The 16,915-nt window shown below is 48.7% G+C and overlaps 1 protein-coding gene across 5 annotated transcripts in view; it reads right to left on the reverse strand.

Moving 5' to 3' along the window:
* Positions 1 to 16,915, reverse strand: part of BRIP1 (BRCA1 interacting helicase 1) — a 660,079-nt gene that overhangs the window by 369,434 nt on the left and 273,730 nt on the right. The gene's annotated exons all lie outside the window — the stretch shown is intronic.

The raw sequence follows: 16,915 nt of genomic DNA on the forward strand, positions 1-16,915 counted from the left end.
CAGAGAAAACCTGACCTGCACCTATGCCCTGGTGATCTAGTGGGATCACCTGTACTGCCACAAGGTCCACCGCCAGCGCGCGCGGCCCGCCTCCCACTGGCCGCGCCGGATCGCGATAAAGTCCGGGTCCCGCAAGCGGGACCCACTCACCACCTCCCTGAAGCGCGGCCACGCGATCCCGGAGAGCCCCCGTCGTGTGTGCCTGACGTGAAGAAAACCGGAGCCTCCTCCTGTAGTTACCCGGCAACCAGGGCTCGGGAGTGTACAGCGCTGCTGGGGAGAGCTGGAGCTGCAGCAGTGAATGTCTTCTGACATTTACCACCGCTGCTGCCCTTGAAGTCTTCACTTTTTTCTTCAAAAAAAGCTCTTCTTAGGGCTGCCTGGAGCAGCCCCTCTGTTAAGTGCCTGCTATCTGCGGCACCAACTACAAAACTGAGATCCTGTGCAGGGAGGCGGGGTTATAGAGGAGGCGGTGCTGTGCATTCTGGGAACAGTCAAAGCTTTGAGCCTGTTGGTGCCTCGGATCAAGATCCTACTCTACACCCCATTGTCCATCCTTGTGGAGCCCAGTGTACCCCGCAGCAGAAAGGGGAAATGTCAGGCTACCGGCAGCGGCAAGGCATACACTGTCAGATGCGGACGACCAATTATCAGATCTTTCAGACATGTTGGTAAATTTTTCGTGTTATTAGGCGGATATATGGAAAGTGTATACCCGGCAAGAACTTCATGGATGATGGGTCATAGATAAAAATACACTGCTCAAAAAAATAAACAACACATCCTAGATCTGAATGAATGAAATATTCTTATTAAATACTTTGTTCTTTACATAGTTGAATGTGCTGACAACAAAATCACACAAAAATTATCAATGGAAATCAAATTTATTAACCCATGGAGGTCTGGATTTGGAGTCACACTCAAAATTAAAGTGGAAAAGCACACTACAGGCTGATCCAACTTTGATGTAATGTCCTTAAAACAAGTCAAAATGAGGCTCAGTAGTGTGTGTGGCCTCCACGTGCCTGTATGACCTCCCTACAATGCCTGGGCATGCTCCTGATGAGGTGGCGGATGGTCTCCTGAGGGATCTCCTCCCAGACCTGGACTAAAGCATCCGCCAACTCCTGGACAGTCTGTGGTGCAATGGATGGTGGATGGAGCGAGACATGATGTCCCAGATGTGCTCAATTGGATTCAGGTCTGGGGAACGGGCGGGCCAGTCCATAGCATCAATGCCTTCATCTTGCAGGAACTGCTGACACACTCCAGCCACATGAGGTCTAGCATTGTCTTGCATTAGGAGAAACCCAGGGCCAACCGCACCAGCATATGGTCTCACAAAGGGTCTGAGGATCTCATCTCGGTACCTAATGGCAGTCAGGCTACCTCTGGCGAGCACATGGAGGGCTGTGCGGCCCCCCAAAGAAATGCCACCCCACACCATTACTGACCCACCGCCGAACCGGTCATGCTGGAGGATATTGCAGGCAGCAGAACGTTCTCCTTGGCGTCTCCAGACTCTGTCACGTCTGTCACATGTGCTCAGTGAGAACCTTCTTTCATCTGTGAAGAGCACAGGGCGCCAGTGGCGAATTTGCCAATCTTGGTGTTCTCTGGCAAATGCCAAACGTCCTGCACGGTGTTGGGCTGTAAGCACAACTCCCACTTGTGGACGTCAGGCCCTCATACCACCCTCATGGAGTCTGTTTCTGATCGTTTGAGTAGACACAAGCACATTTGTGGCTTGCTGGAGGTAATTTTACAGGGCTCTGGCAGTGCTCCTCCTGTTCCTCCTTGCACAAAGGCAGAGGTAGCGGTCCTGCTGCTTGGTTGTTGCCCTCCTACGGCCTCCTCAACGTCTCCTGATGTACTGGCCTGTCTCCTGGTAGCGCCTCCATGCTCTGGACACTACGCTGACAGACACGGCAAACCTTCTTGCCACAGCTCGCATTGATGTGCCATCCTGGATGAGCTGCACTACCTGAGCCACTTGTGTGGGTTGTAGACTCTGTCTCATGCTACCACTAGAGTGAAAGCACTGCCAGCTTTCAAAAGAGACCAAAACATCAGCCAGAAAGCATAGGAGCTGAGAAATGGTCTGTGGTCACCACATGTAGAACAACTCCTTTATTGGGGGTGTCTTGCTAATTGCCTATAATTCCCACCTGTTGTCTATTCCATTTGCACAACAGCATGTGAAATTGATTGTCAATCAGTGTTGCTTCCTAAGTGGACAGTTTGATTTCACAGAAGTGTGATTGACTTGGAGTTACATTGTGTTGTTTAAGTGTTCCCTTTATTTTTTTGAGCAGTGTATATAAGCCTGTTAGAGTTAAGAAAACTAAACCGAGAGTAGGTCAAAATCTTAAACTGGGCACATACTGGAGCGACATCGGAACAAATTCCATTAGCCCAGATTGCCCAAACACACTAGACAAAAAAACTTTTTATGCAATCACAGGCACATAATTACACTTTGCAGCTTAACGGTGGGAAAAAATTTAGCGCCTGAACAAAAAGCGGGCGAAACGATCATGTTCTGTCCTTCATTAACATACTATAGGACGCTAGCAATATCGTCAGGATTGATGTGCAGCACATCGACCACAGGAGCACGTAAATTGATCGTACACACTGAGCAATGTAGGCAATAAGTTGGTCCGATCCGCCCCAAACGGACGGCATATCGCTCAGTGTGTACCCAGCTTAACACACACAATAACATAATGCAGAGTATAGCTCTGTTCATAATTCAAAAGACTTCTGCAAATGTGTACAATTATCAAAGAATTGCTTCTATGACCGCAGATTCATGCTACTGTAAATATAGTTCTGCCAGGCATGCTGCCTAATGACTGCTGATAGAAATTCAGAAGGTAAGGGAGAAAGATGTTGTCTTAAGGTGGCACACAATCCATATAAAATGTCCAAGTTTTGACGAAAACCAGCAAAATATAAAACAAACATATATACACACACAAGTATTGTGATAGAATGTGAATAAAGAAAAGAAAAGAAAAGAAGATTTATAGTAGACCTACCATGGTTAAATCTTTCTGCGAAGCACACAGGGTTCCACAGGTAATACATCGGGGTGTAGAGATGGATCTTGATCAAAGGCACCAACAGGCTAAAGCTTTAGACTGTCCCAGGATGTATTGCAGGGCCTCCTCTATAACTCCGCCTCCGGGCCCAGTTTTGTTAGCCAGTCCAATGCAGAAGCAGGTAAAAGAGAAGGCAGATGTTAGTCACCTAGAACCACGTTCTCACGACAGGAGAAGGGACTAGCGGCTAATGCCATACAAACCCTAAGAAACTAAGTGCGTCAGGGTGGGAGTCTTGTGGAACCCAGTGTACCTTGCAGAAAGAGCTTTAACCATGGGAAGTCTACCATAAATCTCCTTTTCTGCAGCAGGGTACACTGTGTTCCACAGGGAATACATCGGGGATGTCCTAAAGCAGTTCCTCAAGGGAGGGGATGCACCTCAGCGAGTATGAGAACCCGGCGTCCAAAGAAAGAATCCTGGGAGGTGGAAGTATCAAAGGGACAGAAACTAATAAACGTGTTCACGGAGGACCACGTAGCCGCCTTGCACAATTGTTCTGCGGACGCGCCACAACGGGCCGCACAAGAGGGTCCAGCAGACCGAGTAGAATGGGCTTTAATAGCAAAAGGAGCTGGGAGTCCAGCCTGCGCATAAACTTGTGCAATCTCCATTCTAATCCATCTGGCCATGGTTTGCTTATTCGCAGGCCAGCCACGTTTGTGGAATCCAAACAGTACGAAGAGGGAATTTGACCTCCTGACAGAGGCAATCCCCACCACATATATAAGGAGAGCCCGTACCACATCCAAAGACTATTCTTTGGAGGACAATTCGGAAGAGATGAAGGCTGGAACCACAATCTCTTTTATCAGGTGAAAAGATGACACCACCTTAGGTAAATAACCAGGGTGAGTTCTAAGAACTGCTCGGTCAAAATTAAATATCAAAAAGGGTGGATGACAGGACAAAGCGCCTAGGTCTGATACCCTTCTAGCAGAGGCCATAGCCAGCAGAAACAGGACCTTAGCTATGAGCCATTTAAGGTCCACCGACTCTAGAGGTTCAAATGGAGACTCTTGCAGGGCATTCAAGACAACAGATAAATCCCATGAATCCGCAGTACGCACTGAGTGAATGTATGAACGTCAGGTAGAGACGCAATTTTTTTTCTGAAACCACACCGACAAGGCAGATATGTGAACCTTGAGGGAGGCCAGACGAAGTCCCAAATCCAGGCCTTGTTGCAAAAAAAGCCAGAAGTCTGGAAGTACTAAAAACTTGGAAGCATCGTAATTCTTAGAAGCACACCATCTGAAGTAAGAATTCCAGACCCCATAATAAATCCGTGCAGAAGACGGTTTGTGGGCATTTAGCATAGTTCGGATAACCGCCTCGGAGAATCCCTTGGCTCTCAGGAGTGATGCTTCAAGAGCCACGCCGTCAAAGCCAGCCTGGCCAGGTCCGGGTAGATACAAGGGCCTGAACGAGGTGGTCTGGGCGTTAAGGAAGTAGAAGAGGACACTATCGATAGACCATGCAGGTCTAAGAACCAATGCCGTCTGGGCCACGCTGAAGTGACTAGAAGTAGTATTCCTCCTTTTTACTTGAAATTCCGTAGTACCCTGGGCAGGAATGACACTGGAGGGAACACATACGGCAGCCAAAAGTTCCATGGAATTGCCAGTGCGTCCACGAATGCTGCTTGAGGATCCCTTGTCCTTGCTCCAAAGACCGGAACCTTGTGATTGTGTCGGGACGCCATCAGGTCTACATCTGGTAGGCCCCACTTGTCCACCAGGAGTTGAAAGACTTACGGATGAAGGTTCAACTCTTCGGCGTGTACGTCCTGATGACTGAGGAAGTCCGTTTCCCAATTGAGGACTCCCGGAATGAAAACCGCTGATGTGGCTGGCAGATGAGGTTCCGCCCAACGAAGGATTTTAAATACTTCCATCATTGCCATGCGGTATCGAGTGCCGCCTTGATGATTTATGTACGCTACCGTGGTGGCGTTGTCTGACTGTACTTGAACAGGCCTGTTCTGTACTAGAGGCAGGGTTAGAGTCAACGCATTGAACACTGCCCGCAATTCTAGAATGTTTATCGGGAGGAGAGATTCCTCCCTGGTTCACCGACCCTGAAGAGCCCCCAGCCCCGCAGACTGGCATCTGTTGTCAGAAGGACCCAGTTGGAGATCCAGAAGGGACGACCCCTGCTCAATTGCTGGTCCTGTAGTCACCAGCTCAGTGACAGGCGGACCTCCGGAGTCAAGGAGACCATGTGAGTACTGAACCGGTGAGGCAGGCCATCCCACTCAGAGTATCAACGTCTGCAGAGGGCGGGAATAAAATTGAGCATACTCCACCATGTCGAAAGCCGACACCATGAGGCCTAGTACTTGCATCGCCAAGTGTATCGACACACGTTGGCGAGAGAGGAAGCATCTTATCTTGTCCTGAAGTTTCAGGACCTTCTCTGGAGACAAAAACAACCGTTGGTTGTGTGTGTCCAGTAACGCCCCCAGGTGAACCATGCTCTGAGCAGGAACCAGCGAGGATTTCTTCCAGTTGATGAGCCACCCGTGGGCTTGCAGGAATTGGACCATCAGCTCCAGATGACGGAGGAGAACCTCTGGGGAGTTTGCCAGGATTAAAAAGTCTTCCAGATACGGCAGGATCCTGATACCCTGCGGCGGAGTAGAGTCGTCATTACCGCCATGACCTTGGTGAAAATCCTTGGAGCCGTGGTCAGACCAAAAGACAAGGCCTGGAATTGAAAATGGAGGTTGCCAATAGCAAACAGCAGGTATTGCTGATGCGACACTGCAATAGGTATATGCAGGTAAGCATCCTGTATATCCAGGGACACCATATAGTCCTTGGGCTTCAAAGCCAGAAAAATAGAGTGAAGAGTTTCCATACGAAAATTGGAAACTTTCACAAACTTGTTCAAAGACTTGAGGTTGACAATGGGCTGGGAAGAACCATTCGGCTTCGGAACTAGGAACAGCGTTGAATAGTACCCCCTGCCTCACTGAATCAAAGTCACCGGTACTATCACTCCCGTGTCCAAGAGGGATTGCACCACCAGATGGAGAGTTTTTGCTTTCACCGGATCAGTAGGAACGTTTGTCAAGCAAAACTGGCGAGGGGGACGTTTCTTGAAAGAGACGGCGTACCCGTGAGCGACAACTTCCCTTACTCAGGGGTCCGAAGTGGTCTGTGACCATACCTGAGTAAACCGTAGAAGTCGGCCTCCCACCCAGGGATCGCCCAGAGGGAGGCCCACCCCGTCATGCAGCAGGCTTGTCTGTTTTGGAAGCAGGCTGACGGGCAGCCCAGGAACGTTTAGGTTTGGGCTTAGTGGATATGGAAGTGCAAGCCTGTTTCGGGTACGGCTAACCCTTTGCTTTACCTGGAGGTCGAAAGGAACTAAAGGAAGTACTCTTAGCCTTTGGAGCAGAAGGAGTAGTACTAGGTAGACATGCAGTCTTAGCAGATGCTAAGTCAGCAACAATCTTATTGAGGTCTTCCCCAAAAAGTATGTTTCTCTTCACCTCTTTTTAGAGTCCAGGTCCGCAACCAGAGGATTCGGCGAGCCAGAATAGACGTAGTAGACTCTTTGGCCGCCAGGATACCTCCATCAGATGCCGCCTCCTGAATATAATGAGAGGCTGTAATAATGTATGAAAGACACTGCTTCAACTTTCTGAATCCAGGCCTCAATAGCTTTAGCAGCCCAAGAGGCCGTAATAGTAGGCCTGTGCAGAGCTCCAGCAAGAGTGTAAACAGACTTCAAGCAACCCTCCACACGCTTATCCGTCGGTTTCTTGAGAGAGGCGACGGTAGTGACAGGCAGAACAGAGGACACCACCAGACGGGCGACTTGTGTGTCCACCGGCGCTGGTGTTTCCCAATTTTTAGTTAACTCTGCAGCGAGGGGATAACGAGCTAGCATCTTTTTAGACTGGGAGAATTTCTTTCCTGGATACTCCCAGGATTCCTGACGTATGTCAACTAAGTGGTCAGAGTGGGGCAAAACTAATTTATTAACCTTCTGACGCTTGAACTAATCTGGTTTCTTAGAGGGAGCTGGAGGTTCTTCGTCATCATCAATTTGAAGAATCAGCCTGATAGCCTCCAAGAGGTCAGGAACATCCACTTGTGTCATAGATTCCCCATCAGAAGCATCTGCATCAGTGTCTGAGGGGTCAGTATATGCGCCATCTTCATCAGATGAAGTATCTGAAACATGTGTGGATTGTGAGGAAGAAATATCCCGCTTAGATGACCCCTTGGTCTTAGGCAGGCGAGGGTTAGGATATTGCTTAGCCAAAGACTGATTTAATTGCTGTAACCGAGAGGACAGAGTATCTGCCCATGGTGGATTAACTGCAGGGACAATATGTGGCTGTAATGGCACAGGAGGTCCCATAGGGGGCGCAAGTCTAGTTACCAGCGTAGTCAGTAAAGTAGAAAATGTAGCCCACGGCGGGTCATGATTCGCCCCCGTTGCTGTAGAATGACTGAGGGGTATAAAACCCCCAGTACCTGAACCCTCAGCTGCAATATTCTCCTCAGAGACATCCATGACAGTAGCACTGCATGTTGCAGGATGAGCCATAGAATTATCACCCTGTCTAGCTGACATTATATGAAAGCGTAACCGTAGGGCAAAATAGTACAATATAAGCAAAGTACCTGGCAGAAATCCCCCTGTATAGTGTGACTGCAAGCAGAGCACACACGGAGGATTTAAGAGGTATATGGTGACTGTAATACACAGAGAAAAATACCAAGAGTACTGTATATCCTGTGAAACACTATACTATATGAAAACCCTGACGCACTTAGCCCCCCTCAGGGTACAGAATACAGGGATAGCAGTATATGTTGGATACACGGAATGGAAATCACACAGCAGCTACTGGCGCACACACACACACACACACAGTCACATGTACAATGCAGAAAATATTACAAACAATAAAACTGCACTGGACTAGCAATACTAAGTAACTGCACTACAAAGTAATGCTAAATAGGTACTGCATACAGATATAACAATGCACAGTAAAGACTGGATGTATATCCCAGGGTACTTGTACTAAATAGCCCTGAATGTATGCACTTGTTCTTAACACTGTCTAAAAGACATGTAGAATACTTAAATGTCCTGTAAATGCACAGCGCTGTTGATGCAGGTGGCTTTACAGAGGAGACAGCGCCCAGCAGTCCCAAAGTCAGCTCAGCATATGTGTAATGGTGCCCAAACGCTGACAGGGAGTGAGGGAGACAGAGAGATGCAGCTCCAGGGCGGGATCATTAGCAGTAAATGGCTCCTGGGGCTGGGGGAGGGGCTACAGGTCAGAGCCTTATCCCCTTGCTGGACTTCACCACTGGGTACTGCGGGCTTTAGCAAAACGGATTATGAGGTAATCCGACCTGTGCCCTTGCGCTGGTGGTCTAGTGAGGTCCCTGTACGGCCCCAGTGTCCACACCAGCGCGCGCAGTCCGTCTCCTAAAGACTGCGCCGGATTGTGATTTTAAGCGGGTCCCGTCTGGGGTAACCTCTTACCCCCTCCCTTGATGCGGCCACGTGATACCGGAGAGCAGCGGCAAGTGTGTGTGCCCTACTGGAAATCGTAGCCCTCCGCTGTAAGTACCCAGCAAGCAGGGCACGGGAGTATACAGCGCCGCCAGGGGAGGTGAGGGAGCCGCAGCATGATATGTCAGAATGACATATAGCACTTGTAAGTGCCTATGCTGCGGCCCTTGAAGTCTTCGGTCTTCTGAAAAGCCCTTTTCAGGGCTGCCCAGGCAAGCCCTCCCTTTTAGCTGCCTGCACTGCAGGCACCAACTTACAAACTGACCTCCAGTACCTGGAGGCAGGGATATAGAGGAGGTGGCGCTAAGCATCCTGGAAATAGTCAAAGCTATTAGCCTGTTGGTGCCTTGGATCAAGATCCAACTCTACACCCCGATGTTATCCCTGTGGAACCCCAGTGTACCCCGCTGCAGAAATATATATATATATATATATATATATATATATATATATATATATATACACACACACAGCAGCTGGTGCTGCACTCCGAGCGACTGACACAAATAGGCAATGGATCCATCGTTTGGGGACCCTTCAACCTAGGGGTCTTAATGAACTACTAGGCCTCCATGCTCTACTATGATGTTTCTAGGTGTGCTATGAGTGACCAGCTAGATCCTGGCTGACGAGCCTGGCGGGTGCCTGAGCTCCGGAAGCGCGTGGTGTACGTTGCACACGCTGGGTATTTAGGTGAGTGTATTATGCTTGTTATATATGACCTGATGAAAATGCAATATTAAAACGCATTGAAACGTTGTCCACATCGAGGACTCCATTGCCTATTTGTGTCAGTCGCTCGGAGTGCCGCACCAGCTGCTGTATTTATCCTGTCTGTGTGAGGGCACCCAGCGCTTTTGACTTTAATGGGAGAGCCGGACCTGCCTGCTGTATATATATATATATATATATACACACACGCACACACACACACACACATATATATATATATATATATATATAATATTATAACAATGCGCGGTCTGAGACCGGATGTATATATCAGAATACTCGTACAATATATTCTGGCACAGGTACACTTGTTCTTAACTAACGCTGTCTTATTATCGACATGTAGAATACTTAAGTGTTTGTAAAACCATGGCGTTGATGTACAGGCAGGTTTACAAAGGAGACCTTGCCCTGCAGTCCCAGAGACCAGTCGCTCTTATTTTAGAAAATTATGCCCACTGTCTCAGTCAGGGAGTGAGGGAGAGTGTGAGGCAGCTCCAGGGCGGGAACACCAGCAGTAGATGTCGCCCTGGGCCGGGGGAGAGGCTACAGGTCAAGCGCCAGCTCCCCTATGCTGGACTTCACTACCTGGTACCATGGAGTCTTATTAAAATGGATATTAGTATATTCGACCTGTACTCCTATGCCATGGTGGATATAGTGGGGCCCCTGCCCAGTGACAGTGTCCACGCCAGCATCGCAGTCCGTCTCCCTAGACTCCCAGAACACGATTTAATGGTGGGTCCCACCTGGGGGACCCTCTTACCTCCTCCCTTCTGTAGCAGCCACGCGAACCAGGAGAGCATCTGCGACTGTGTTCCTAGAGCCGGAGCGTCTCCACCGCAAGTACCCGGGAACAGAGCCAGCGGGAGCATGCGACGCCGCTGGGGAGGTGATGGAGCTGCAGCACAGTATGTCACACTGACATATGAAGAGCTGCCGCCCTTGAAGTCTTCTAAAAAGCTTTTTCAGGACTGCCTAGCGCAGCGCCCCCTGTTAAGTGACCTGCTTCATGCAGTCACCAACTCTAAAACTGAGCTCACAGTGCCTGGAGGCGGAGGAGGCCCCGCACTGCATCCTGGGACAGCCTAAAGCTTTAGCCTGTTGGTGCCTCTGGATCAAGATTCATCTCCGCACCCCAATGTATTTCCTGTGGAACACAGTGTACCCCGCTGCAGAAAGTGCAATTCAAACAAAAGTATCTCCTTAATTTCTATTTCAGTCATAAATTGTGTATGTATTAATCATGCAAATGATCCTAAATGAGAGCAGTTAGTAAGATAATATTATCTTATATATATTTGTCACTCATGAGTGACCAATATATACAATATTACTTACTACTTACTGTGTGCCTGTTATTTAGGGGCATTCGCATGATTTATACACACAACTTAGAAACAATTTAGTTCTGACAATTCATTCCTTTAAGGATCTGTGCACACTGACAATGAGTTGTGTGTACACATGGTAAAATATTGCCTTTCGATTTTTACTATATAGTCAAAATCGCAAGGACAGGGTCGGTATCGCAAGGCTAGATAGACTGTGCAGGCATCTAGTACAAAATATAGTCAAAATACCACATAGCCATTATCGGAAGCACAAAATCGATGATAGCAAAAATCTCACCGTGTGTATGCACCTTAAGTTTGCATGTGAATAATAAGATGAGTAATAAGGCTATCTGCAGGTAGAAAACATTAATTAATGTAGTGCACATTATAATTAACTCCTATGTTATCACAATTATTGTGTATACTGTATGTGTTTTCTTATATTTTGTTAATTTTTGTCCAAACTTGGACATTTTATATGGATTTACTAATAGTAAATAAGATTTTAAACCTACCGGTAAATCTATTTCTCGTAGTCCGTAGAGGATGCTGGGACTCCGTAAGGACCATGGGGATAGACGGGCTCCGCAGGAGACATGGGCACTTTTAGAAAGACTTTAGTTCTGGGTGTGCACTGGCTCCTCCCTCTATGCCCCTCCTCCAGACCTCAGTTAGAGAAACTGTGCCCAGATGAGACGGACAGTACGAGGAAAGGATTTTGTTAATCCAGGGCAAGATTCATACCAGCCACACCAATCACACCGTATAACTTGTGATAAACTACCCAGTTAACAGTATGAAAAAACAACATAGCATCAGTGCAGGACCGATGCAACTATAACATAACCCTTATTGAAGCAATAACTATATACAAGTATTGCAGAAGTAGTCCGCACTTGGGACGGGCGCCCAGCATCCTCTACGGACTACGAGAAAAAGATTTACCGGTAGGTTTAAAATCTTATTTTCTCTAACGTCCTAGAAGATGCTGGGGACTCCGTAAAAACCATGGGGATTATACCAAAGCTCCCAAACGAGTGGGAGAGTGCGGATGACTCTGCAGCACCGATTGAGCAAACAGGAGGTCCTCCTCAGCCAGGGTATCAAACTTATAGTATTTTGCAAAGGTGTTTGAACCCGACCAAGTAGCAGCTCGACACAGCTGTAATGCAGAGACCCCTCGGGCAGCCGCCCAAGAAGAGCCCACTTTCCTTGTGGAATGGGCCTTGACCGATTTCGGTAACGGCAATCCAGCCGTAGAATGCGCTTGCTGAATCGTGTTACAAATCCAGCGAGCAATAGTCTGCTTTGAAGCAGGGGCACCAATGTTGTTGGTTGCATACAGGACAAACAGCGCTTCAGTTTTCCTGACTCTAGCCGTCCTGGCCACGTAAATTTTCAAAGACCTGACCACATCAAGTAACTCGGAATCCTCCAAGTCACGCGTAGCCACAGGCACCACAATAGGTTAGCTCATATGAAAGGATGAGACCACCTTAGGTAGGAAATGAGGACGGGTCCGCAACTCCGCTCTATCCATATGGAAAACCAGATAGGGGCTTTTATGTGATAAAGCCGCCAATTCCGAAACTCGCCTAGCCGAAGCCAAGGCTAACAACATGACCACCTTCCACGTGAGATATTTCAACTCCACCGTTTTAAGTGGTTCAAACCAGTGTGATTTTAGAAAACTTAACACCACGTTAAGGTCCCAAGGTGCCACCGGAGGCACAAAAGGAGGCTGAATATGCAGCACTCCTTTTACAAAAGTCTGAACTTCTGGAAGAGAAGCCAATTCTTTTTGAAAGAAATGGGTAAGGCCGAAATCTGGACCTAAATAGAGCCTAATTTTAGGCCCAAATTCACTCCAGTTTGTAGGAAGTGAAGGAAACGGCCCAGATGGAATTCTTCCGTAGGAGCATTCCTGGCCTCACACCAAGAAACATATTTTCGCCATATACGGTGATAATGTTTTGACGTTACATCCTTCCTAGCCTTTAACAGCGTAGGGATGACCTCAACCGGAATGCCTTTCTCTGCTAGGTTCCGGCGTTCAACCGTCATGCCGTCAAACGCAGCCGCGGTAAGTCTTGGAACATATAGGGCCCCTGCTGCAACAGGTCTTGTCTTAGAGGAAGAGGCCACGGATCTTCTGTGAGCATTTCCTGCAGATCCGGATACCAGATCCTCCGTGGCCAATCTGGAACAATGAGGATTGTTCTCACTCCTCTTTGTCTTATTATCCTCAACACCTTGGGTATAAGAGGAAGAGGAGGAAATACATAGACCGACCGGAACACCCACGGTGTCACTAGGGCGTCAACAGCTACTGCCTGAGGGTCTCTTGACCTGGCGCAATACCTCTGTAGCTTTTTGTTGAGGCGGGACGCCATCTTGTCTATCTGTGGCAGTTCCCACCGACTTGTAATCTGTGCGAAGACTTCCTGATGAAGTCCCCACTCTCCCGGATGTAGGTCGTGTCTGCTGAGGAAGTCTGCTTCCCAGTTGTCCACTCCCGGAATGAACACTGCTGACAGTGCGCTTACGTGATTCTCCGCCCAGCAAAGAATTATGGTGGCTTCCGCCCTCGCCACTCTGCTCCTTTTGCCGCCTTGGCGGTTTACATGAGCCACTGCGGTGACGTTGTCTGACTGGATCAGAACCGGTTGGTTGCGAAGTAAGGTCTCCGCTTGACGTAGGGAGTTGTATATGGCCCTTAGTTCCAGGATGTTGATGTGAAGACAAGTCTCTTGACTTGACCAAAGACCTTGGAAATTTCTTCCCTGTGTGACTGCTCCCCAACCTCGGAGGCTTGTGTCTGTGGTCACCAGGATCCAGCCCTGAATGCCGAATCTGCGGCCCTCTAGAAGGTGAGCACTCTGCAGCCACCACAGGAGTGATACCCTGGCCCTGGGGGACAGGGTGATCAACCAATGCATCTGTAAATGTGACCCGGACCACTTGTCCAGTAGGTCCCATTGGAAAGTCCTCGCATGGAACCTGCCGAAGGGAATGGCCTCGTATGATGCCACCATCTTTCCGAGGACTCGAGTGCAGTGATGCACTGACACCTGTTTTGGTTTCAATAGGTTCCCAAAGTCATGAGTTCCTGGGCCTTTTCTATCGGGAGACAAACCCTCTTCTGGTCCGTGTCCAGAATCATGCCCAAGAAAGACAGACGAGTCGTAGGAACCAACTGCGACTTCGGGATATTGAGAATCCAGCCGTGTTGCTGTAACACTTTCAGTGAAAGTGATACGCTGTTCAGCAACTGCTCTCTCGATCTCGCTTTTATGAGGAGATCGTCCAAGTACGGGATAATTGTGACACCTTACTTGCGCAGGCGCACCATCATTTCCGCCACTACCTTGGTGAAAATTCTCGGGGTCGTGGAGAGACAAAACGGCAACGTCTGAAATTGGTAATGACAGTCCTGTACCGCAAATCTGAGGTACGCCTGATGAGGTGGATAAATGGGGACATGAAGGTATGCATCCTTTATGTCCAGGGACACCATAAAATCCCCTCCTTCCAGGCTTGCAATGACCGCTCTTAGCGATTCCATCTTGAACCTTTTCAAGTATAGGTTCAGGGATTTCAAATTTAATATGGGTCTGACCGAACTGTCCGGTTTCGGACTACAAACATGGTCGAGTAATATCCCTTTCCTTGTTGGAGGAGGGGAACCTTGACCACCACCTGTTGAAGATACAATTTTTGTATTGCATATAACACTATCTCCCTTTCCTGGGGAGAAGTTGGCAGAGCTGATTTGAAAAATCGGCGAGGAGACACTTCTTCGAATTCCAGCTTGTAACCCTGAGACACAATTTCTATTGCCCAGGGATCCACCTGGGAGTGAACCCAGATGTGGCTGAAACTCCGAAGACGTGCCCCCACTGGGCTGGACTCCGCCAGTGGAGCCCCAGCGTCATGCGGTAGATTTTGTAGAGGCCGGGAAAGACTTCTGTTCCTGGGAACTAGCTGTGTTGTGCAGCTTTTTTTCCTCTGCCCCTACCTCTGACAAGAAAGAACGCACCTCGCACTATCTTGAATCTTTGTGACCGAAAGGACTGCATTTGATAATGCGGAGCTTTCTTATGCTGTGAGGGGACATAAGGTAAAAAATTTGATTTTCCAGCTGTAGCTGTGGAGACTAGGTCCGAGAGACCTACCCAAACAATTCCTCACCCCTGTAAGGTAAAACCTCCATATGCCTTTTTGAGTCGGCATCACCTGTCCATTGCCGTGTCCATAGGACTCTTCTGGCAGAAATCGACATAGCATTTATTCTAGAACCCAGCAGACTAATGTCTCTTTGAGCATCTCTCATATATAGGACAGCATCTCTTATGTGCCCCACGGTCAAACTAGTATCCTTATCTAGGGTATCCATCCCCTCAGAAAAGGTATCCGTCCATGCCGCTACAGCACTACACACCCAGGCCGACGCAATTGCCGGTCTGAGTAAGGTACCCGAATGTGTATAAATGGACTTCAGGGTAATCTCCTGTTTGCGGTCAGCAGAATCTTTGAGGGTAGCCGTATCCTGGGACGGGAGGGCTACCTTCTTGGATAAGCGTGTTAATGCTTTGTCCACCCTAGGGGAGGATTCCCATCGTAACCTACCCGTTGACGGGAAAGGATACGCCATAAGAATCCTTTTGGAAATCTGCAGTCTTTTATCTAGAGATTCCCAAGCTTTTTCACATACTGTAACTCGTTCAGCTCGTGTGAGGGGGGAAAGGTTACCTCAGGCTTCTTTCCCTTGTACATATGTACCCTCTTGTCAGGGACAGGGGGTTCCTCTGTGATGTGCAAAACATCTTTTATTGCCATAATCATATATCGAATGGATTTTGCCAATTTTGGCTGTAACTTTGTATCATCGTAATCGACACTGGAGTCAGAATCCGTGTCGGTATCTGTGTCAACAATCTGGGATAGTGGGCGCTTATGAGACCCTGGCGGCCCCTGCGACATAGGATCAGGCATGGGTTGAGACCCTGACTGTCCCAAAGCTTCAGCCTTGTCTAATCTTTTGTGCAATGAGTTTACACTAGCATTTAAAACATTCCACATATCCATCCAGTCAGGTGTCGACGCTGTCGGCGGAGACACCACATTCATTTGCTCCCGCTCCTCTCTAACATAGCCTTCTTCCTCAGACATGTCGAGACACGCGTACCGACACACCACACACACACACACAGGGAATGCTCTTTCTGAAGACAGTTCCCCCACAAGGCCCTTTGGAGAGACAGAGAGAGAGTATGCCAGCACACACCCCAGCGCTATATAACCCAGGAATAACACAGTAATTTAATGTTTACCCAGTAGCGCTGCTGTATGTAATTTGCGCCGAATTATGTGCCCCCCCTCTCTTTTCAACCCTCTTGTCTACCGTGGTATAAGCAGGGGAGAGTCCGGGGAGCTTCCTCTCAGCGGTGCTGTGGAGAAAAAATGGCGCTGGTGAGTGCTGAGGGAGAAGCCCCGCCCCCTCAGCAGCGGGCTTCTGTCCCGCTTAAACTGTAAAATTGGTGGGGGCTCATACATATATACAGTGCCCAGCTGTATATATGTTATATTTTTGCCAAAAAGAGGTTTATATTGCTGCCCAGGGCGCCCCCCCCCCCCCCTGCGCCCTGCACCCTTACAGTGACCGGAGTATGTGAGGTGTATGGGAGCAATGGCACACAGCTGCAGTGCTGTGCGTTACCTCAGTGAAGATCATGAAGTCTTCTGCCGCCTCTGAAGTCTTCTTTTCTTCTCATACTCACCCGGCTTCTATCTTCCGGCTCTGCGAGGGGGACGGCGGCATGGCTCTGGGACGGACGGCGAGGGTGAGATCCTGCGTACCAATCCCTCTGGAGCTAATGGTGTCCAGTAGCCTAAGAAGCAGGACCTTGCAACTCAGAGAGTAGGGCTGCTTCTCTCCCCTCAGTCCCTCGATGCAGGGAGTCTGTTGCCAGCATGCTCCCTGAAAATAAAAAACCTAACAAAATACTTTCTGTCAGAAAGCTCAGGAGAGCTCCTGAAAAGCACCCAGTCTCCACTGGGCACAGTATCAAACCGAGGTCTGGAGGAGGGGCATAGAGGGAGGAGCCAGTGCACACCCAGAACTAAAGTCTTTCTTAAAGTGCCCATGTCTCCTGCGGAGCCCGTCTATCCCCATGGTCCTTACGG

Source organism: Pseudophryne corroboree, chromosome 2 (assembly GCF_028390025.1).
Source record: "Pseudophryne corroboree isolate aPseCor3 chromosome 2, aPseCor3.hap2, whole genome shotgun sequence".
NCBI classification, from domain to species: Eukaryota; Metazoa; Chordata; class Amphibia; order Anura; family Myobatrachidae; genus Pseudophryne; species Pseudophryne corroboree.